The sequence below is a fragment of the Caretta caretta genome, chromosome 5 (genome assembly GCF_965140235.1).
Source record: "Caretta caretta isolate rCarCar2 chromosome 5, rCarCar1.hap1, whole genome shotgun sequence".
Taxonomy (NCBI): domain Eukaryota; kingdom Metazoa; phylum Chordata; order Testudines; family Cheloniidae; genus Caretta; species Caretta caretta.
The window spans coordinates 83,613,280-83,636,086 of NC_134210.1; the positions used below are offsets into that span (position 1 = coordinate 83,613,280).

At 39.7% G+C, this 22,807-nt stretch overlaps 1 long non-coding RNA gene across 1 annotated transcript in view; it reads left to right on the forward strand.

The window, feature by feature from the left end:
* Positions 1-22,807, forward strand: part of LOC125637192 (uncharacterized) — a 58,551-nt gene that overhangs the window by 20,606 nt on the left and 15,138 nt on the right. The window contains exons 4-6 of the long non-coding RNA XR_012668305.1: positions 14,098-14,169; positions 15,735-15,820; positions 15,914-16,007. This is a non-coding gene — a long non-coding RNA (uncharacterized LOC125637192). The remainder of the gene's footprint in view (positions 1-14,097; positions 14,170-15,734; positions 15,821-15,913; positions 16,008-22,807) is intronic.

Below are 22,807 nucleotides of genomic sequence, written 5' to 3' on the forward strand. Positions count from 1 at the left end.
AACAGATCAGGAATGCAGTCTCAGAACTTTTGTTAGTTAGTAAGTAATCTAGCTAGAAATGCATTAGATTTCCTTTTGTTTAATGGCTGGTAAGATAAGCTGTGCTGGATGGAATGTATATTCCTGTTTTTGTGTCTTTTTATAACTTAAGGTTTTGCCTGAAGGGATTCTCTATGTTTTGAATCTGATTACCCTGTAAGGTATTTACCATCCTGATTTTACACAGGTGATTCTTTTACCTTTTCTTTAATTAAAATTCCTCTTTTAAGAACCTGATTGCTTTTTCATTGTTCTTAAGATCCAAGGGTTTGGGTCTGTGTTCACCTGTACAAATTGGTGAGGATTTTTATCAAGCCTTCCCCAGGAAAGGGGGTGTAGGGCTTGGGGGGATATTTTGGGGGGAAAACGTCTCCAAGTGGGCTCTTTCCCTGTTGTTTATTTAAGACGCTTGGTGGTGGCAGCATAGGGTTCAAGGACAAGGCAAAGTTTGTACCTTGGGGAAGTTTTTAACCTAAGCTGGTAAAAATAAGCTTAGGGGGTCTTTCATGCAGGTCCCCACATCTGTACCCTAGAGTTCAGAGTGGGGAAGGAACCTTGACACCGCCACATGGCAATTATGGCAGCCAGGGACTTCTGGATCACTGTGATAGAGTGGATGCACAGCTATATAAACCTTCAGGGAGGGGGTGGCATAGCAGGCAACAATGGAGATTCTATGCCATCCAAGTATCCCTCCTCCATGGAGGACACTCTCCAGTTATTGTATATGCCAATTTTAGGGCCACTTTGCTGAGGATGAATGGCACAAAGCAGCTAGACTGTGTCTCAGTTCTCAAGCCTTTGGCGTGTCAGTGAACTATGGGTGCTGAGGAGAAAAAGGAAAATGGGACAAAATGGGACAAAGCGGAAAATAAACTATAAAAATAAAACATGACTGGAGAAATATAAGCAAATGCAATGAGAGGTTCAGTGTTTATCCTGGAAAAAAAAGGTGAGGTATTACCTGAGCAAAACATGCTCCTAAGAGAATAGTAGAGAGGGGTCCAAACAAAACACTCAGATTTAAAAGCCCCTGAGCTTTGGGAACTTACCCAGCTATGAACATGTCTAAAGAATAGACTGTACCTTCTCTACTGTCACATCTGAAAATGAATGCTGAGTTCCTCACTACTGTGTATTTTTCACCAATTCCTACTGTCAGAGGATATCTATTTGTCTCGAAGCCAAAAAGAATCAACTGTCACTAGCCATGTCAACTAACACATTTCTGATCATAGGAACAATAAGTTTGAAGGTCTAAGTTTAATCAAAGTTTAATCAATGTAACTCGACAACCCATTAAAAACAGTAAGATCAAGAGCCTTTCATAGAAATAAGATGCCATTAAACATTATCACCATTGTCCCTGTGAAAACCTTCCCAAGTTTCAGCATTATCAATTTCAATTAACAGTCGTGGTTTGCTGAGGATATCTGTCTGGACTGAATAACCTTCAGCTGCTTAATAACACACACTCTATTTCAGATAAGGCAGATTCCTTAACTTTTATTAAAAGACTGTAATTCATGGACAGTACTCATTTTTGACAAGGGAAAGCATATTTGTTAAAAATAAAACAAACCCTTACCTTGATGAGATGTTCTTATTGGCATCTTGTTTGGCACGCTGGTATATGATGTGGAAGTCAAAACTAAGAAGAAAATCCAAAGCAAAACCCAAAGAAATCTAAAGAAAATCCAGACCAGCAGTGGATCCAAGAATAAATTTATCATGTTGCACTTTGATGCATTGAGTAACCAGATGCTGGGAGTTCAGGACCCGAAGGTCTGACCCTTCTCATTTGCATTTCCTTACTGTCTAGTCTACTGTGTTCAAAGTGGCGTTAGTTTGAGCACATAATTTAGTGCTAAATGTGTTGGATTGCAATCGTATTTACAATGGTGATCTCCATGCAAACAGACAGAGAAAGCAGCCTGCAAAATTTGTACTGCAGAATATCTGATATAAAAGTACTTGATATGGCCCATTCAGCAAGAAATCCACTGAAACAAAACATTTGGCTAGTGTTGTAGAGCTGTTTTCATTTAATGTCACAAGTCCTGTTAATTAGTCTTTTATGCTTCACTGTGAAATTTCTACAATATCTAAACATTCATACTGATTTGAGACTATAATATGACCAGTTTGGGAGAGATTATTGCTCTTAATCCTTGAAAATTGGACATACTCCCTTGCATGAGTTTCCATTAATTAATATAACAGCAATTTCAGTTATTTTGCTGTTTATAACCCAAATTCTCTTCTAGCACATACAAGTGCCTCACTCTCTAGGGATCTTAAATCACAAGAGGAATGCAGGAATTAACTGAGCACATACCCGTATATTTTTCGAACTAATGCATGGATTTTAGCAGTGCAGTTCCCATTAAAGTGAATGAGTTCTGCAGCTAAATCCCCATACAACTCAAAGTTTAACTGAATGGTTCTGGGTTTAGAAGCATATATTATAGCTACAGAATTCAAAGGTTAAATGGGTATGTCCCAGAAAACTGCTCACTGTGTCTGCCTAAAAGAGATTTATCCCTATTGCTGTATGGATCTCCCACTTTAACTGCCTCTCCACTGGCTTCAAAGCAATTAATTGCCTTATATCAAAACTTTCCACTCACCCTCTTTTATCTTTGATGAGGGAATGAAAGTGAGTTTCAATAAAATGAAATCAGTCTTAATGGGCCAGCAAAAACCAGTTGCCTTAAACAATCAGCTGCCTAAGGCTATGTCTACACTAGCACTTTTGTTAGTAAAACCTTTGTCAGCCAGGGGTGTGACCCTCTTCCCCCACCCGATCGACATAAGTTTCACCAATAGATGTGCAGGTGTGGACGGCACTATGTCAGCGGGAGATGCTCACCCACCGACATAGCTGCCACCGCTCACTGGGGAGTGGTTTAATTATGCTGATGGGAGAGCTCTCTCCCGTCAGCACAGAGTGGCTACACAGGAGACCTTATAGTGGTGCAGCTGCAGCGGTACAGCTGTGCCGCTGTAAGGTCTCTAGTATAGACATAGCCTACGTAAATGTGGTCTTTAGATAAAGGTCAAACTAAGTGGCAACTTTGGAGATACTCACTTCAGAATGAGGGATGTCTATTGGAAGTGATCCTTAGAGCAGGTTTAATCTAGGGTAGCTGGTGGAATCTCTGTAACTTGAAGTGATTTGAGGACTTCAGTAACTCAGAGGATAGAGGTCTATTTCAGGAGTGGATGGATGAGGTTCTGTGGCCTGCGATGTGCAGGAGGTCAGACTAGATGATCACGATGGTCCCTTCTGACCTTAAAGTCTATGAGCAGGTTTCACTTTATTTCCAATTGTACTCAGTGATAGATTACCCTTTTTGCCCTTGGTTCACTATACTTTAGGGCAGGAATTGAGAACCCCACCCCTGCAAACTGCCTGAATTACTAGTGCTCAATTCACCATCCAGAACTTCAGGCATAGGCAGGAATACTTTGGACACAGAGCTATTTAGTGGACCACAGTGAAACACGCAACCAAGTCAAATGAAAATGCAAACACACAATGAATAACCAACTTTGCATGCCTTCACACCCTCAAATGCTGGCCAACACCCCACCTTTACTATTGCCTGAAGACCAGTCTCCAGTAAACACTGCAATGAAAGCACGCAGCATCCTAATGGGTATCTAGCTGTTTGTTGTTGCTGTTATCTTTTCCCCTTCGATTAATGTCGCTTTTTTACCATGCTGTCACCATCACATTCAATTCAATGAAATGAAAATATTAAGGAGAGATACTGCACTAGTTTAGCAAAACCACTGCAGAACTAAAATTATAGTAATTAAGAGACATTGATGAAAGAACAAGTGGAAAACTAGAGGCAGTCTAATGTAAAAAGGCAGATTGAACGCATCTCGATAATTTTAGATGATTTGACAACTGTGACAAAGCAAGTGGGGGAGCAGGGACCTGTTAATGAGCACAGTTCTCCATTCTGTCAAGAGTCTTATCTTTTGCCTGTTCTCCCACACATTTTTCGTGCATAGTGAAGTAAAGAACTCACACTAAAAACGCAGTATAGTATAACATTGCTGTACTGTAGTCCTTGGCCACAGTAACCAACCATAAATTTGATAGGTTTAAATTATGGGGATTGATGAACAAGTGTAGTCAGAGTCCTTTTATTTTCATTAACCAATAACCTCATGCCTGATTTCTCGGAGTCCTTGTAATGATTCATCAGCCCTATAAAGCTGTAGTTGCCTTGGTTGCCAGTTAATTTAAGGAGAACTAAGGATTAAGATCCTCCACTAATACCACTACCAGAGTTAACTCATTGTAATAACAGTGCCTTACTAAGTAAAGACTCATCAGCTTTTCCCCTGTCAGAGGGCCCCCTTCCTATGCTCAAAGCTCCTCCGTGGCTGGTGTTGCTAACAGCATACAGAGAGCCCCCCACTCCTCTACCTGACACACTGAGAGCCCCTGCTCCTGTTTCAATTTAGTTAATCACTGATAGCTGTACAGTACGCTCTTACTGCCTTTAGTGTGGGAGGAACATTGACTGGACAGCGGGAAATGAGAGACGTCCTACACAAGTGTGACAGGAAGAGAGGCTGTCCCCTCAACCCTACTCTTCAGTTCTCTGCTCAGCCATTGCATGGGGGTGGGGGCCAGTTGATTGGCTGCCACTTTCCCCCTTTACCTATTTGAGCTAAGCCCGGACTTTGCAAATGCCTCTTCAGTTAACTGTCCTGCCCTTCCATTCCTTAGTTGTAGATTAGGAGCTCTGCAGCTTACGATGCTGTATGTCTGCCTGTTTTTAGGGGGTCAGGAAGGAATTTTTCCCATTGAGCAGAACTGGCATGTGTAGCCTAGTGGGTTTTTCACTTTTCTCACAGCCTCCTAGTAGCACAGTTTGGTTAGAAGCATTAGGATTCGAAGTTCATGTAATGCTGTAATGATTGCTGACTTGCTGCAACTTGTGGCCAGGCTAGAAGGGCCAGCTCCCAGAAGTAAATGAGAGTTGGGATTGTGCAGCTGGGCATTGCACTCACAGGGTGGGTGGCCTCTGTCTCTCCAATCCTTCCCCCCTTACAAAGGAAGCAGGAGATTTCACAAGAGAAGTGAGTCAGTGGGGTAGACTGGGGGAGAGTCTACTCCCAGTTGTTGTCTGGTTTGTGATAAAAGCCATGTAACCTGCACTGCACTGCAAACAATTAAAAGCCTAGTACAGGAGAGCTGGGGTGGGCCATGTGGTGCCCTCCACAAGTATAATTAATACAGTTTCTTGCTGCCATTTAAACCTATCTCACGTGTCTGTCAGTCATTCGTCTGGTTGTCCTAGTCAATGGATCCTGTCAGCAAGTGCCTTTCACGTTCTGATATCCAGCATTTGGTTACATTAAAGTAATAAGTCAGAGAGCAGGGGGATGCTTCAGCCAACACTTAGAGATGCTTGAACACAGGAGAGAATATGTCTGCAAATTAAGCACATGCTTGAGTGCGTTGCAGTATCAGGGCCTGGCTCAGTTCCCTAGTCCCTTTGAGCCAGAACTAATTCCCATTGAAGTTACTAGGAGTTTTATATTGATTTCAATGGGAGCAGGATTGGGTTCTTTACCACTGAGCACTCCACTGTTCCTGTGAACATACCAGTCATGTACGGCAGCAGTGTTCCTCCTGTGCTGTCTGATCTACTCAGAACGTCCCGATGCTCTTTTGATTTTAATTGGACATCCATTTAAAACAGCAGCACAGAGCTATGCAAAAGAGTCATGCAGTGAAGAGATTAAAGTCTTGCCAGTAATTTTTATAACCTCTTCATTTTCATAAGATAACTCAGATGTTTTAATTCACAACCAGGCAACTCAGGTTAAAATCTTGAAATCAAGACTGGAATACAACTGAGTGCGCTTGTGGCTTAAACTGTTTTTTCTTTTCAATATAAATCTTTTTATTAATTTTTAATTCTAGAGCATCCAAGAACACTTTCTCTGGTTTTAAATACATCCAAGTTATTCCTCTAGCTAGTTCAGAACATAACCTTTTTATAGTTTTTTTATTATTATTATTAATTTACATGGAGTGTTGCTTTCTTGCTATTTTGAAAATAGAATGTTTTAACAGCTGCTTAAATGAAAAATAACGTCTATGCATGAAGACAGCCTGATTTCTACATTGTACTGCCTAATGTCTACCTGTAAAATATTTCTGTAGAATATTTTTACTACATGTGTGTTCTCCTGTTGCGTAAGGTGTCATATCTGAGCTGTTTCTAATTGTATTAGATTGTGGACTTGTTTTCTATAGAAACTTCTATAAATAAATTGAAATGTTTTTTTCTTGAATATCAGCATTCATATATATGTATATATATTTGCTGCCCTCATATATTTCTGAGGAGAGTAAATTCAGACCAAAGCATCTTATTTTAACATTAAAATATTTCAGGGAGTTGCCTGAGTTACTAATTGGTGCTACCATTTTGGAGGTTCGTCTACTGCCCTTAAACCTGAGGTTGGAAAAAATATGACACCCAAGTGTCCATGGATTACTGTTTTACAATAATCCCATCAATCGTTTTGAAGCCCCTTTGACAGATACAGGTAAAAGTTGCAATCCCTAGGCACAACAGAGTGAAGCAGATATGGAGTAACATGACCATGTTCACAGATACTTCTTGTATAAGACCAGTTTTTAACTAATTCAGAATTTCTTTGCATGTTATGGGTTCATATGCTAAATCTATATTATTATAATTCTGGGGCCACATTTGTCTCTCAGTTGCACTGATACATAGTATGATAGGAATTGCCATACAGGATCGGACTTCTTCTAGTCTGATAACCTGTCTCCAACAGTGGCCTATAACTAGTCACTTCAAAGAAAGTTGCAGGACTCCCTGTAATGGAGAGTTATGGAATATGCTGCTTTTCGGGGAAACTTTTTTCCAACTCTGCCTCTTTCTCAAGTTCAATGTTAAATAGAATTTGACCCTCAATCTTTAACTTTGTATATTCAGAATATCGTTGATACATCCTGGCAGTTAGACAAATTTGCAATAAGCCTTTTCCTGCTGTGGAAATTAAGCATTTTATGTAGACAAACATTGCATATCTAAACTTCTTGTTGGTAACAATGGAAAGAAATTGTGATAAGAGCCCTAATTTTCAAACTAATTAGATGTATCTGTGTTCTTTTATGTTTTGACAGAAATATTGCAAAGGAGCCTTATGTATTTGTTATTGCATGGAATGTATGCTCTGTGTTGTAAAAAAAAACCCCAAACCCCGGCAAGTGCAGATGAAGAGAAATAATATGTTTAACATTCAGTAGATCTAGAGCATCCAGTAGAAATACCATCATCTTGAAGTAAAGGGTTGAAGCACGTAACTTGGAATGGGAAGGACAAAGGATGACAGGAATACATAGTACACAAGTTGCCTTCACTGCTACAGACTCCTCAGCCCCTTTCACTTTAATAAGGAAAATTCTGTCAAAATTAGCCTCCAAGCACTTTCTTTTAATTACATTGCAGCATATTTTTTTTAATGACTGGAATATCAGTCATGGCATAGCTTGCACTTTATTGTTTGTATTACACTGCCGGAAAGTTATATTTCCTGTAGAGAAAATTTAACAAGGAGGACATTCAGGCAGTCAGGTCTGCAGTACAATGTCTTACTGAGGCAGGTGGTGGTCACATTTCCAAATGAAGCCAGAGTTATTTTTAGGACCTGAAGAGAGTTGAATAACCCAACTCAATACTCAGAATAATCCTTTTAACTCTTGTAACCTTGGTTTAAGGTCCTCTAGCAGAAGTAGTAAACAAAATCTCCTCAGAGAGGTAAATGAGTGTTATGATCTCAATATTTATTTGTAATGAAGGGCTGCCATCAAGTGTAAAAAATCTTGACAAAACTGACCAGGACAAAAGGGCTATTCAGCACCTTTCAGTGTTTTCAACATATATTCTTCTTTTATTCCAGACAGAGTGATTATGTGAGAGGAAATAAAGCTACCTTCTGTAACAGAAATTTACATACAAAATTAAGTCATTGAACTTTGCCTTGTCGCCTGCTCACAAAGTAAAGAATAGGAGATAACCTTACAATGTTTTAGTTCCTCTTAAATTTGCCGGGGACAAAAAGCAATTTTGGCAAGAGACGCTTCATTGCTGTTATTTAAAAATAAATTGGTGCATCACAAGGAAGAGGGGACAATGATTGTTGTCAAGGTTCCTTCCCCACTCTGAACGCTAGGGTACGATGTGGGGACCTGCATGAAAAACCTCCTAAGCTTATCTTTACCAGCTTAGGTCAAAACTTCCCCAAGGTACAAAATATTCCACCCTTTGTCCTTGGATTGGCCGCTACCACCACCAAACTAATACTGGTTACTGGGGAAGAGCTGTTTGGACACGTCTTTCCCCCCAAAATACTTCCCAAAACCTTTCACCCCACTTTCTGGACAAAGTTTGGTAAAAAGCCTCACCAATTTGCCTAGGTGACTACAGACCCAGACCCTTGGATCTTAAGAACAATGAACAATCCTCCCAATACTTGCACCCCCCCCTTTCCAGGGAAATGTTGGATAAAAAGCCTCACCAATTTGCATAGGTGACCACAGACCCAAACCCTTGGATCTGAGAACAATGAAAAAGCATTCAGTTTTCTTGCAAGAAGACTTTTAATAGAAATAGAAGTAAATAGAAATAAAGAAATCCGCCCTGTAAAATCAGGATGGTAGATACCTTACAGGGTAATTAGATTCAGATAGAGACATAGAAACATAGAGAACATAGAGAACCCCTCTAGGCAAAACCTTAAGTTACAAAAAAGATTCACAGACAGAAATAGTTATTCTATTCAGCACAATTCTTTTCTCAGCCATTTTAAGAAATCATAATCTAACACATACCTAGCTAGATTACTTACTAAAAGTTCTAAGACTCCATTCCTGGTCTATCCCCGGCAGAAACCAGCATATAGACAGACACACAGGCCCTTTGTTTCTCTCCCTCCTCCCTGCTTTTGAAAGTATCTTGTCTCCTCATTGGTCATTTTGGTCAGGTGCCAGTGAGGTTACCTTTAGCTTCTTAACCCTTTACAGGTGAGAGGATTTTTTTCTCTGGCCAGGAGGGATTTTAAAGGGGTTTCCCCTTCCCTTTATATTTATGACAATTGTCCTTGTACATACAGTTATTTGGTCTTAATATGAACATCAGCCATCTCATCATCAGAAGTATTTATGTACCTTCTCAGTGGAGAGAGCTTATTGACGGAATTATACTACCTACCCTTCTATGAGTTGTTTTAGTGCCTTCCTTGTCTCCATGTTTCCTTTTTCCTCAACAATCTGATCTCACAGTACTGAAAAAATAATCCTTTTCCTTTTAGTGTAACTTCATACTAGAGAATGGTGTGACCTGAAACCTTGGATCAAAACACCCCAAATACTGAGAAAGCTCAGCTCTCCTTCAACTCGTAGCAGCACAGATCCTTGCTCTTGGGAGTGTTCTTGCCTTGAGGGCAGAACAGTCTGCAAAGCAGTAAAAATTGAAATTCAAAATTCTGTAGTAAAAAAAAAATAAAAGGACATCATAATAAAGATAGTAACTTTACATTTAAATATCCCTTTCCATCCATAGATCTCAAAATACTTTCCAAAGGTAGGTCAGTATCATTAGCCCAATTTTACTGATGGGGAAGTTGAGGTACAGAGGAATTCAGTAACTTGCAAGATCTCCAAGGAGGTTTAGTTTAGATAAGCACCTAAAAGTTTAGATACTTAGCTGCACTATTTGGTGTAGAAATTGTTCTGGAAATCAAAGAACAGACTTTCTCTTGAGAGTCTTACTACTTCTGGGCTTCAGTTCAATTGTAAATAGCATGAGCTCATCCTTTCTTTCTATATTTTGGTATCTTCACTTCTGATCCCACCTGAAATCAGATATATAAAAGTGCATAGAATTCAGGAAGTGGTAATTAAGCTATTGCGAACCTTCAATAAAGAGGTTTGTTCTGTTTTGACTGAAGCTTCAGATTCATTCTAATTTTATCTAAACTGATTCACCCATCACTAATTAAGACATCTTGAAATCTAATTTAGTTCACAAATCAGAAATACAAAACTACATTCTGTTGTCAGTTATACCAGTGTAAATCATGGCATTATCCTGTATCGTGCAACAGCAAATTGACACAGAGCTCATTTCACAGCTATAAAATCAGAAATCAGATACCTTACAGCACTAAGCTGACCATATTCTAAACTCATTGCACAGCAGATACTCTACAAACACTCTGCAAACAATCCAACAAGCAAAAAAAGACAATCTTAACAGCATTTGGTATCTCCTGATACTAATAATTACACTTTTAATATAGATACAGAAGATAAACACAAATATGTTCTTTTATCAGTGTGCAAGAGTTATTGGGGTACCTGGGACTGCGTCACCTTGTTATCTCACTTGCCGCCGCCGAGAGGGAGGCAAGCAGATGCAGAGAAGGACAGTTGCTTGTGCTTAACTAGATGTCAGCTCCCTGACACCACCAGCCTGTTACAAACAATTGTCTCTGGGCTATACCAGCCCTTACTTTGTCTTGCAGGTTAACAATAGGTGTACTGCAGTCCCTGAGGCCCTTTGAAGTGTTCCCCTGTTGTGTCCAGCCCCTTATCCATTGAAAACTCATAGTAATACCAGGTCTGATGTCCCCAAGGCCACAGTGTACACACCAGCTTGAATGAGTCAACACAGGATAAGCTCCTTGTGTAATACCAAAGCATTGTGGTATATTTATAGTGAAAACAATGCATTTATTATCAAGGGTTCAAAATTCAAGTGATAGAATGAATAATAGAAACAAAAGGGTTACATATAAAACAATATCATAACAATTTCTAGAGACTAAACTTAGTCTAACAGGCTAAACTCTTTTCTAAAGTTTATCTAACCCCAACTGTACCTTGCAACATTTCAACCAAGCCTGGTTGAGATCCCATTTTTTATGAATGTAATTGCATTGCCCAGTTACTTCCTAGGTGCAAGATAAATGGTGGCTTCCTTGCCTTCTACTTATAGTCCCAAAATTCGTCCTTGGGGACAGTAAAACTGCCCTGTCATTTAGTTTTCCTAAGTCCTGTTTATTCCCTGTTGATTTCACATCCCCCTGTTGACTTCATAGGTAGATGTGCAGTTGCTTGTTGGCTTATAATGATTAATTTATATACCAACAGGTGAATGGACATCTCTTGTCTGACAGAAAATATGTTTGTCAGTTCTGCTTTGACACAGATTTTAAAACACATTTTCAGGATACATCCATAACTTTTTAGATGATATCTGTACATACATTTCACAACAATGACCAGCATAATCCTGGCTTTCATTTAAGATCTCAAATGACAGTCTTCGGTGAACCAGAATGTACATACCAGGATCAGGATATTCTTGTAACACTTTTGCCAGTTGGGGTTTGCCAGCTGAGGGGTTCATGGGTCACAATGTGCTAATAGGTTATGTATATTAATCCCCTTGCATTGAGATGAGTCTATAGATCCCTTAGCCTTGCAATATTGCATCAGTTATCTTGAACTGAAATGATGAAAGCCTCTAAAGAAATGTGTTGCTAATTTGCATTTAAAGCATAAAAGAAAGTATTCTATATAATACAGTCTCAAACCAGGGCAGTACTAAAATTATTTCTTTGCAAAATGTGGACCAGATGTATTACTTCCTTCTGTATATATGGAAATTAGAGATGGAGTAAAATCAGAGAAATATGCTCAAATATAATTTCTTTAGGTCAAGTGGGAAAGGCCTGTGTTTATGATGCTGAAGGGTCCAGGTTCAATCTCCACCAAAGCCACATAAACCCATACTTGGGTCTTGGAAGCCCAATCACCCTGGCTTTAGTTTTTGCTATAACCGTGACTACCTCTAGTAGTTTTAGCCATCTTTAATGAAAAGATGGCTAGTTTTAGCCATCTTTAATGAAAATTTGTCTACTGGCTTATTCTGCCTCTTATTATAACAATCCAGGACACTCTTAATGAAAAAGTTTGTTTTGCTTTTTGTATGTCTTACACATTTTTAGAACTTTTTATTAACTGTATACTATTCTGTATGTAAGGACATTCAGGAAAGTGTGAAATGGCTTTATAGCTCTTCACTGGTAGTGATGATTGGCTGTTGGTGATGTCACATTCATTTGTATAATATCCCCTAAATGCACAGCTTTAACTCTGACTGCTTTCCTTATTTTTATGCATAAAGTCAATTTTATAACAGCAATAAGACTCTCCAGGTAGCACATTTCTGAGCTGTTTGGATTTTACTCTCATGGTTTACAACACCATCGGAGATTTGTTGTAATTGCCCAGAAATGTTCTCTCTACCCTGCCTTCTTACTTAAATATTTCTCTATAAGATGTGGAACAGATGGGTCATCTGGATATTTTCTGTGAGCGCAGTTTCTCATGTAGTTTCTCATTACACAGGCTGTTTTTACCTGGAGTGATGCTTGCAGTGCATTTTCTTTGTAGTAATTATAGACTGTTGATTAGTGGACCAATCTCGTTTTGCAGTTGGAGGGCATACTGTGGTATAAACTGTTTTAAAGCCAACTTTTCCAAAAATGAATAATAAATTATAACTAAACAAAAACAAACAATAAATGAGCCACTTACAATAATATAGGTTTCAGAGTAACAGCCGTGTTAGTCTGTATTCGCAAAAAGAAAAGGAGTACTTGTGGCACCGTAGAGACTAACCAAGTTATTTGAGCATGAGCTTTCGTGAGCTATGAAGTGAGCTGTAGCTCACGAAAGCTTATGCTCAAATAAATTGGTTAGTCTCTAAGGTGCCACAAGTACTCCTTTTCTTTTTACAATAATATAGTGGTATTAGTACCTTCTAATCCCAGTTTTCCATTAGCCTGCATTATTTATAGTGGTGCAAAGTTGGTGTAAAACACTACCAAAGCCAAATGGTGCAAAAGACTATAAAATATTCAGAGGTACCGAGAATTAGGCTTGAAGACTTTAAATTATAGGTGCAAAGGGGGAAGATCTTCCTTAGCAGCTGACTGCTTGTTTACAATTAGGAGATGTCTACAAAATGCTAAAGAAAAATATAATCACAAATAAAATTTATCTTTGTCATTAACTTTGCCATTCAAAGATAATTCGGGTCCTGGGTGATTGCATCTCCTCCTTTGATTAAAATTGCATGTAGTTTTATAAATAACATTTGTCAAAACTGCAAATATGCCTGAGAATGCTTTAGATTCACAAAAGGCCAGGAAATGTCCTTAAAACCTTCTATAAAAATTAAAAGGAAACCATTTCTATTTTGACTACATGTGAGAGTAATACACATATTTCAGTTGCTAGGCAAATGCTAATCTAAGCCATTAATTTAGGTTCAAATGAAGGAGATGTCACCATTCATCCTAACCTTTTGTGCTAAAAGAAAATCATTTGAATATTACAAAAAAAAAAGGGGGGATGGGGGTTGGTTTTTTTGTTTGCTTGTTTTTTTAAAGGCATTTTAGAGGGAAAAATGTTTGTCAGTATGTTGTCAAGTGCTAACCCTTTTTGAAGACAAGCTGTCAATACTTTGACTTAAGAATCCATCACCAAGTGTGACATTTGAAATAAACACAGTAGGAGAAAAATAATAATAGGGTATGCTCAGAGGCTTCATACTATACGTCTAAAATGCTTTCCAGAGCATTGGACAATTACAGCTGTTTGTTCTACACTATATGAAGAAATGGGTGTACTTAAAACAGTCCAAAAATATCATACACACATTTGCTAGTACTGCCAATTTGTTAAGAAAAGAAAGTCTGGAACATTTACAAGTACTTGATTATACTTCCCTGTTAACCATCTGCAAACCTACAACACATTTAAAACCTTTACTGTGTCACTTCAGGTATTTTTACCAGGCTTCATTTTCTTTGAAATGAGTATCTAGAGAAAATCACTTGGTAAGACTTCTGTGTTAACGAGCTCTCTCACACAAATATGTCTTCTGCTTTTTTTTTTTCTTTTTTACATTTTAGTGTCTGAATATGGCATTCCCTGAAAGCTACCAGATTGGCAGCCAAAGCCTTCCGTATATAACTACAGAACAGGTAAATTATGGCTACACCAGTGTACCCCCACTCCTCTCTCACCCCACTTTCCCAATAATATCCAGCCAATATAGCTCATATCATACCTCATGAGATTGTCTCCGGGGGGGAAGAAATTCTCTCTTGAGACTGCCAGCAAGGATACTACTTGTAATAGTTCTTGTGCTATGGATATCTGGGGTGAAATCCTGGCTCTATTGAAGTCAAAGGCAAAACTCCCATTGAGTTCAATGTGTCCAGAGTTCATCCCAGTCACCAGGAATTGGTCTGAAATTATCACCACCCTTTTTCACATAAAATAGAATAAGCTATCCAATGGTGAGAAAATATGGTTACCTGGCCTGGATTTGAATTAGCAAGCTAGAGGCACAAGACTCTAACTGTCAGGAGTAAGGCCCCGCAGCTGTGCCTGCTCAATACACCAATGTCATCCTAATGAGACAGCTAGGCTGTTTGATGGACCACCCTGCTTGACTGGCTCATGAAGCTAGCAGGGCTTGTTCTTAAGCTCAGCAGCAGCAGTAGCTCGCTGGCTGCTCAATGCACATGCCTATGGACACTCTGCATCTCTGTGCTCATTGCTTTTGCCACACACACCCCTGCTCCTGTTCTGCCCCTCCACAACTGCAGCCCAAATCCTACCCTGCACCCAGCCTTGTTCCCATCCTGTCCCAGCCTTGCTCCTGCCTCAGACCCAGCCCACGTCTTGCCTTTCTTAACTTCTGGTAATCTGGTTCTGACCCTCGGCTCTGATTCCAGACTCGGATTCTGTCTTGACCCTTGGCCCTGGCATGTGGATTCTGACTCTGGTTCTGATCCTTGGTTCTGATTCTTGATTCCAGCTCTATCTTGACCCTTGCCTTTGGCATTTGGACTCTGACTCCAGTTCTGACCTTTGTCCCTGCTTCCTGGTTCTATATAACTTACTGTTACATACATTATGTGATTGCTCAAAAGACAAATTTCTACTGGAGCTATTTCAGTTAGACTCCCAGGGTCTGTTTAAAGCACGACTGTAAGTTGCTGCAAAGGATTCTGGGTTGGTGTTGAGCAAAAAAGGCACTTGCTGTGACTACACAGAAGCTGGAATATACTCTTGCAGGATGAAGGAGCCTGGGGAAAAAAGAAGTGATGGAGGAGTACTAAAGCCTGTCATCTTGCTCTATCCCTGCCCAATTTACTATTTAATGATGTAGACTCTAGTTTGACATTTCAAACTATTTATCTTCATCAGGAACTGCCAGTTTTACGAAGTATGGGGCATGGTGGGGCATTAGATAGAATGTGGAATTTTCTGCTGGGTTTCAGTGGCAGGATATCTTCAGATTTCCAGAAAATGTAGAAATCACTTTGGACATTGAAATTATTTCTTTGGGCATTTTATTTTCCATCAGCTACACCAGTATTGTGTTTAGTCAACAGAAGATTCTAGAATCAATAAGCTGATCAGCTACACTAATATATATTAATGAAATTAATTATTAAAAAAGCCATGGGAAACAAGTTGTATCAATGAGTTGAGGAGCTATTTTATTTCATTTATTTATTTTTATTGCCCACTCTAGATCTCTCATCACTAAATTATCCAAGTGTCTGGATTTGCATCTGGAGAAGGATTTGATTATGAGATTGTCTGTTACCAAACAGGAAGGTAAGTTTATGTTCAGCCAAAGAATGGCAGATTTGTTGGGCTGGTAGGGGCTTAATTGGTTTCCACCCTTCCTTATGTTCTTGTTTCTTTCAGATTCACATTGGAAGCTTAAAAACAGAATCTATCCTGCTGCCTCTTTGTTTATTGGAAGTATAAATGAAGAGTGTGTCATCATGAGAAGCATACAGTACTTTTCATCTTATTATTTCTTTCATACTTTCTTTCCACACTATCAGCTGGATATTTTTAAGATGAAAAAGTGACATGGCTAATTGCTACAATTAGAGCTACTGCTGCTAAAAGCAATTATGCCTATAAATTCAAAAAACAAACCAAACTAAAAATAAGGTTCAGATTTCTGCTTCAACCAGCCAAGAAAAGGAAATTCACAGAAAAGGCTGCTACTCTATCCTTAAATCACCCTTTGAACATACTGTAACCATTGTGAGGGGTATGACATGAATGCAGGAGAGCATACCCACTGGAGTATCACATATGCTGAAATATTAGTAGGGGCTACTGGCTGAATTTAGCAGCGGTAGCATTTATTCAAAACAGCTTGCTTTTTTTGTTTAATTCTAAATCTAAATGGAAAATAGATTTTAAAAAATTCTAAAGAAAACAAATCTGTATGTCCCTTAAACCAATACACTGTTACTCACCTCCTGAACCTATTGAAATCAATCGCCAAACTTCCGTTTGCTTTAGTGACAGTAGGATACTTACTGGTCAAGTTTATGTTTTTATCTAGGTTTGTTTTAGAATTTTCTGCACATGTAGAGTATACTGTATAGGTAGCTAAAGCTGAACTTTTATTAGCACAGGCTTGGGAGTCCTAGAGTTATATATATTGCTGTTTTTGTTTTGTTTTTCAATATATATGACCTTTGATATTTTGGGATCTGAATGCAAGTGAATTTATTAGTGGATGTTGAACACTTAAATAAGTATCTTAATGATACCTAGTTGTTCTGGGAGTGCCCAAGACAGGCTAGCAGGGCAGCAGGAGCTCAGTGAGATCTCTGTCTCAGCATGAAAGATAAGATAAGACCAGCAAACTTTTGGTGACATCTTTGTGCTGTAACTTGGGCTTACAAAAGTTATGTTTAAAATGAACCCCTATTATTGCCATGGACACACTGAGTCTTCTTAGCATGAAAAATGGGGGGAAATTATTTTGGGTACCAAACAAAAAATGTGACTTTTGATATGTAACTATATTTCCATGACTTTTGCCTTTTTACCATGACAATTCAGTGACTTTTCTTAAATTGGCCACGATGAAACCCTATCTCTATGCTATACGGAACACTTACGTTAATGTAAGCTGAGAACAGCATACTGCAGCGAAGAAGAGGTGGTGCCAGCACAGCTGGCACTGGGTGTGGGGGGAGGGGCTGGCGAGCCCATAGACCCTCATAATTCCATAAGCCTGTCACTTCCCAACTCAAAGATCCCAATTTGTTCTGTTTCTACTACATCCCAGCACCAGGAAGACTCTGAATATCAGTCTGTCCCCAAATCTTCCCCTCCTCACTCCTCTTTCCAAATTTCCAGTTTCTCCTCCCTCCCCTACCAACCACCCTCTCAGTCTTCCCTCCCTCTCTTTCACCAAGCCCCTTCCCCCAAATTCACCACTTCCTCTCCAAGCCTGTGTCCCCCCCACCTTTCCTCCCGAAGGCTGTTCTAAACCCGTATCCTCCATCCAAGCCCTATCTCTGAGTCTGTGTCATCCACCCTAAAGTCCCCATCCAGTCTAGCTCTCTCTCTCCTACAGCTGCAGCCTAATTTTATATCCCCCCAAGGCCCTCACTGTGTCCCCATCAGCTCCATCCCCTCCTCCTACATGAACCACCTGGACAGGTGGGCGTTGGAGAGGGAGCTGAGTAGAGGGTGGGACTCAGTCTGTCCTTTGAAGCCAACTCTCCCTCTGCCTAGTGGGGTTGGGCCTCTGTAATCAGAGCCTGCGGGCAGGTGAGTGGGGGGAGAGCTGCCTATCGAGCTGTGGGATAGAGCTGGTTTCCTCTGCCCAGGTGATCAGCCAATCATTGATCAGGGGAATGGGGAGAGAACGCTGAGCTGCACTAAGCAGCAGTCTCAGGCTATGTCTACTCGTATGGTGGTGTGTAGAGTACAACAATACGTGCACCCCTAGGACAGCTATAAATAGCAGTCTAGTAGACCATGAGGCACTGCTTAGGCAAGTAGAGTACAGACATGACTGAGCCTTACGGCCTTCACCCTACACGGCTCTCTATACGGCCAAGCAGAGCCTCCCGCATCTGCACTGCCTCCCCCATCACCACAGGGAAAGGCTCCAGCAGTAGGGAAAGACTCTGGCAGGGATAGGCACTGGGGAAAAGGTTGCCAGAACATTTCCGCTTCCTCCCCTGTGCCAGAGCCTTTCTCAAATGTGTAACTACACACCGCAGCCTGGACACAGCCTGCTTTTCATTGTGGTGGGTAGCTACACATACCCTGCATGCTGCTGACAGTGTAGACAGGGCCTCAGACGGCTCCTTCCTGTTCCCTCTGCTGCGTCACGCCTTCCCCTCAAAAGGAGGGATGGAGTGTGGGAAGGAAGAGACATAATATCCCCCACAAGCTGAAAGCTGAGATAGAGGAGGAAATGTCTTCCATGAAAGTATAGTCATGCATTGCAGTACTTACTGTGGTTCTGACACTGCTATCACAGTGGAGCTATGTAGAACCAGAAAGGGAAGATGACAAGTTTGACGCAGAAAAACACAGGAAAGCGATGAAGAACCTTGAAGGGGATGAGGGCAACATGGTCAGAGTGGAGGGAGAAGATAATTTTTTCTGCAGCATTTTGAGTAGCCTGGAAAAGGGAGAGATTCTAGAAAGGAGGATATAGTATTATGCAAATGCCAGTTGCAGTCACATTGTCCTAGTAACTCTTCCCCAATTTACAGTGCATACACAATAACGAAATAAATGCAGAAAGTAGCTCTTTGAACTTTCCGCATGTATTATGATTAATTTTCTGTAGCCCAGTCCTGCACAGCTTACAGCAGCAAAACTACCATAGATTTCAAAGCGAGATCTGCCTGAGTAAGGACAGCAAGATTGGGCCACCAAGTGTTCATAGTTTATTTATAATTTCCTGTTAAATTTCCTATTATAACCTATTGTTAAATTGACTTATCTTTTAAAAGTGAAGTAGATCAAAATAACCTAGTCCTTAGAGAGAAATATTATGTCAAATGGGATGATTTTGTAAAAGCCCATTTTTGTTAGGGAAATGCAAGTAATGACTGAAAATGACAATGCTGCCAGTTATCAGTGACACTTAAAAATGTCCAAATTAATTTTGATTCAGGTTTTCACAAAGAAGTGAAATGACAAGAAAAAATGTGGATCTTGGTCTGAGAGGGTCAATTATCATCTTAATTAGGAGGCAAATTATAATCAAGTTATAGAACCTGATCTGCAGACCTTACTTATGTGTGTCACTTAATCTAATTTATGTTTAACCTTAATGGCCACAGGTGCTGGAACTATGGGTGCGAGGGGTGCTCCTGTACCCCCTGACTTGAAGTGCTTTCTATTATATTCAGGGTTTACAGTTTGGTTCAATGGCTATCAGCACAGTTGCTATAAAAATTGTTCCAGCACCCGTGGTAAGAGCTGCAGGATAAGCCCTTAAATTAGCATTGGACAGACTGTAATGGACTCAGAAGTTCAACTCAGAAGCATCAAGAAACTGATGCTCATTAGATGGGTGTTTAACCATCTAAAATCTGGAGATATTGGACGACATCCTGCTTCCACTCTTCTGAATAAGAGCTTTGCTGTTATAATAAATCACACCTTGGGATGAAATCTCACAAGAATAGGCTTACTTGTGAGATTTCTACAATTTGCTGCTTCTGAGTGAGTCAGAAAAACTTTTCTGGAAATATTTTAATGAGCTGCAGCAGAGAAAGGTAATTCTATTTTGCAGAGATTACGGTAATTTGAAATGTGGGTTCATTCTGCTTTGGAATGAAAACTCATAATTTCAAAATTCTCCATGAAGGGGAATAGCCACTGAGCCCTGGGTTCCCCGACTCAGAGACGATCTGCATAGCAGTCTGCTCTGGAACTGTGGAACCTGGAGTCCCTGGCTCAAAGACAATCTGCTCTGGCACCAGGCTGGCAGGCAAACTGTCAGAAAATTGAAAACATATTTTGTGGGAATTTTTCCTGCCAGCTCTAATTCTAACACTCTGCATCCAATCCCAGTTAGAAATTGGAAAAAACACAAATTTGTGGAAATTAAAATAAAGAGTGTGGGAGGAATTAATATTTAGGATCTCAAAACATGTTCAGTTCACATTCATGGGAATTCTCATTTTAGCAGAACTGGCTCATCCCTCCCTATTATAAACCCATGAGAATAGGGATTCAGGAAAGGTTATAATAAGAACACTAATATATTTCAGTAGTGCTGTTAGACAACTCCATAATAAATGTTCATGATCCATTTCTCACTCTCAGAATAACGAATTGCTGTCATTTTATTACTGGCATACTTTGGAAATAATACAACTCAGTAAATCTAAGACAGTTCTTACTAAGGTTACAGTACTGCCCCATTGAAATCTATTCAGATACCTTCATTATTCTGTCATGTTAGCAATGGAAGTCGTTCTTGTCACTCATCTTGAATTGCTTTGCCTTTTGGATACACAGGCCTCTGGGGTTTTTAATTCTGCAGCACAGTTGAAAAATTCCTGCTCTAGATTTTTCACACATTTCTCCAAATGAAAATGCACTCATCTTAAAATGTGTTGACTTTGAAGGGTTGCAAATCTAGTTTATAAGACACAGCGGCATTCAACAGCTCTGAAGTGACTTTAATTTGCTAACTGACTAAAACTGTGTATACTGAAAGTATGACTGGACTCCTTCAGAACGAAGAGAGCCTAGATTTTTAGGCACAGCTCACAAAGTGGGGTGGAAAAAGTGGTTTTCTACTTCCTAAAGTTTTGATACCCAGCTCCAATCTGGGGGGCTGCTCTAATTCACAGCAAATTTGCATGGTCCCCTTTTGGCCATTCCATTGGCCCAGAATGACAGGAACACAAAGTGCTCTTGGCCACACTCTCTTCTACCCCACTGTGACCCATCACAGCCCTGGACACTTCTTTCAGAACATCCCTATGCTAGGGATTACATGGCGGGTGTGGTGGCTTTGGTCTGTTCTTCCAGTTGCCCTATACTGGAGGAATTTCCTGAGGTCCCTTTGAGGCAATTGCACTGCTGCAACAGACCTCAAAACTGAGGCTGGCATGTCTATGAAGAGAGAGGTATCAGGTCAGATCAATTGAGCAGCTCTTTTTAGAGATCATTCAAGGTGTCGATCTAGTTGGCAATCCTGGAGACTGAATATTTCTATTTAACCACAGAACAGGTGCAGCATGGGAGATATATAAAGAATTGATTCTGACTGGGACATTTGAAATGCTACAGGAATATAAATCCTATGTTTAAAAAACATTAACGTTGCCAAGTCAATCACTCTGAAGTTAGGAAATGCCAGAATTATGGTTGCCTGTGCAACCTTAATGCAGCTCCCCTTTCTGAGTATGTGCAGTGAGACAGTCTCTAATTACAAAATCACATACTGTTTTTTCTATAGGACCCCAGCCTCATTCTTTACACTTGTTTTCCTTCTTTTTTTTCTCCCGCCCCCCACCGCTTTCCTTCCCTTTTTAAACTTTTCCTCAGCTTCTCCAGCTGAATAAAATGAGGGAAAGTAAATAAAAAAATGAGGGGAGAGATTAGAGGGGGACGAAAATCAAATTCATTTCAGTTTGAGACACAGAAATTGAAAGAAAAAATAAAAAAAAGAATTGATTCGCAGATAGATGAAGTTTTTCATTTAAAAATAAAAAATTTAGACAGGAAAAGTCCCAGACATTTTCAACCATCTCTAGTTAGATATATATAAAGTGAGAATAAAAGAATGTAAGTACTCTGCTTTAATGAGTGAGTACACAACATCGAACACCCTAAACTCCAGCTGAAATCAAGACAAGTTGCAGGAGCTCATCACCTTTGAAAAGCAAACTCTCGGACATAATGTTCATGGCTACAGGTTGCAAACTTAAACAGATAGAAACTACAGTAAGTGTTGCAATGCTTAGCCAGCATACTGCATTGCAGTCACTATTTCTCCAAGTCAAGACTGATATTGGCAGTGTGGGTGGGGTGACTGGGGTAACTAAATAGGAGTAAAAATAGCATAGTGAACAGGTAGAAATGTGTGGTGTAGATTTACTTAGATTTCATTTCACTTTATTTTTGAAAAATATTTAGTTATGCTGCCATATAATGGAAGAGCCTACAGATTTCTAACATATTTTGTTGTTGATTGTGTAAGTGAAGCAAAACAAGTCAGTCAGTTTTTCCACAGCTATTATAAGGAGTGACAGCTTTAAATTACTTTAACCTGTGTATGAAAAATCACGGAACTATAGGGCCTTTAATAGCAAATGGCTTTAATTGACAAATTAATGTAAACCTGTCAAAAATACTTTTTGGTAACATTTGATACCCCCATTCAGTTCAAAATTATTCAGAGTCCCCATGTTTATAAAATGAGCTTTAAACCTACGTTGGAGATGTGTTTTCTCCTTTCCAAACAAATGTTTGTTGACTGATTTATTTTTGTGTTGCTGCAGTCTATCATGTTATAAATGCAAAGAGCTTCCTTTCCCTGTAATGTTTAGTGAAGTTGTTAGGAGTTATTATCCTAGTGTTAACAGGATGTAAAGGCCTTCTCTTCCTTTCAAAATGCTTTGTAAGTTTGTTCTATTTACAGTGGACTAAATCGTGTCCTTGCTCCGATGAGAAGCGTTAGAGTGTGGACTACAAAGCAATCAAGTCGAGGTGCTCTTTCCTAGGATAGTGGACATATACAGACAGAATGTTTGAGGCTGTCTTCATTGCAAAAAGGTGGCCTGATTTACAGCAGGATAA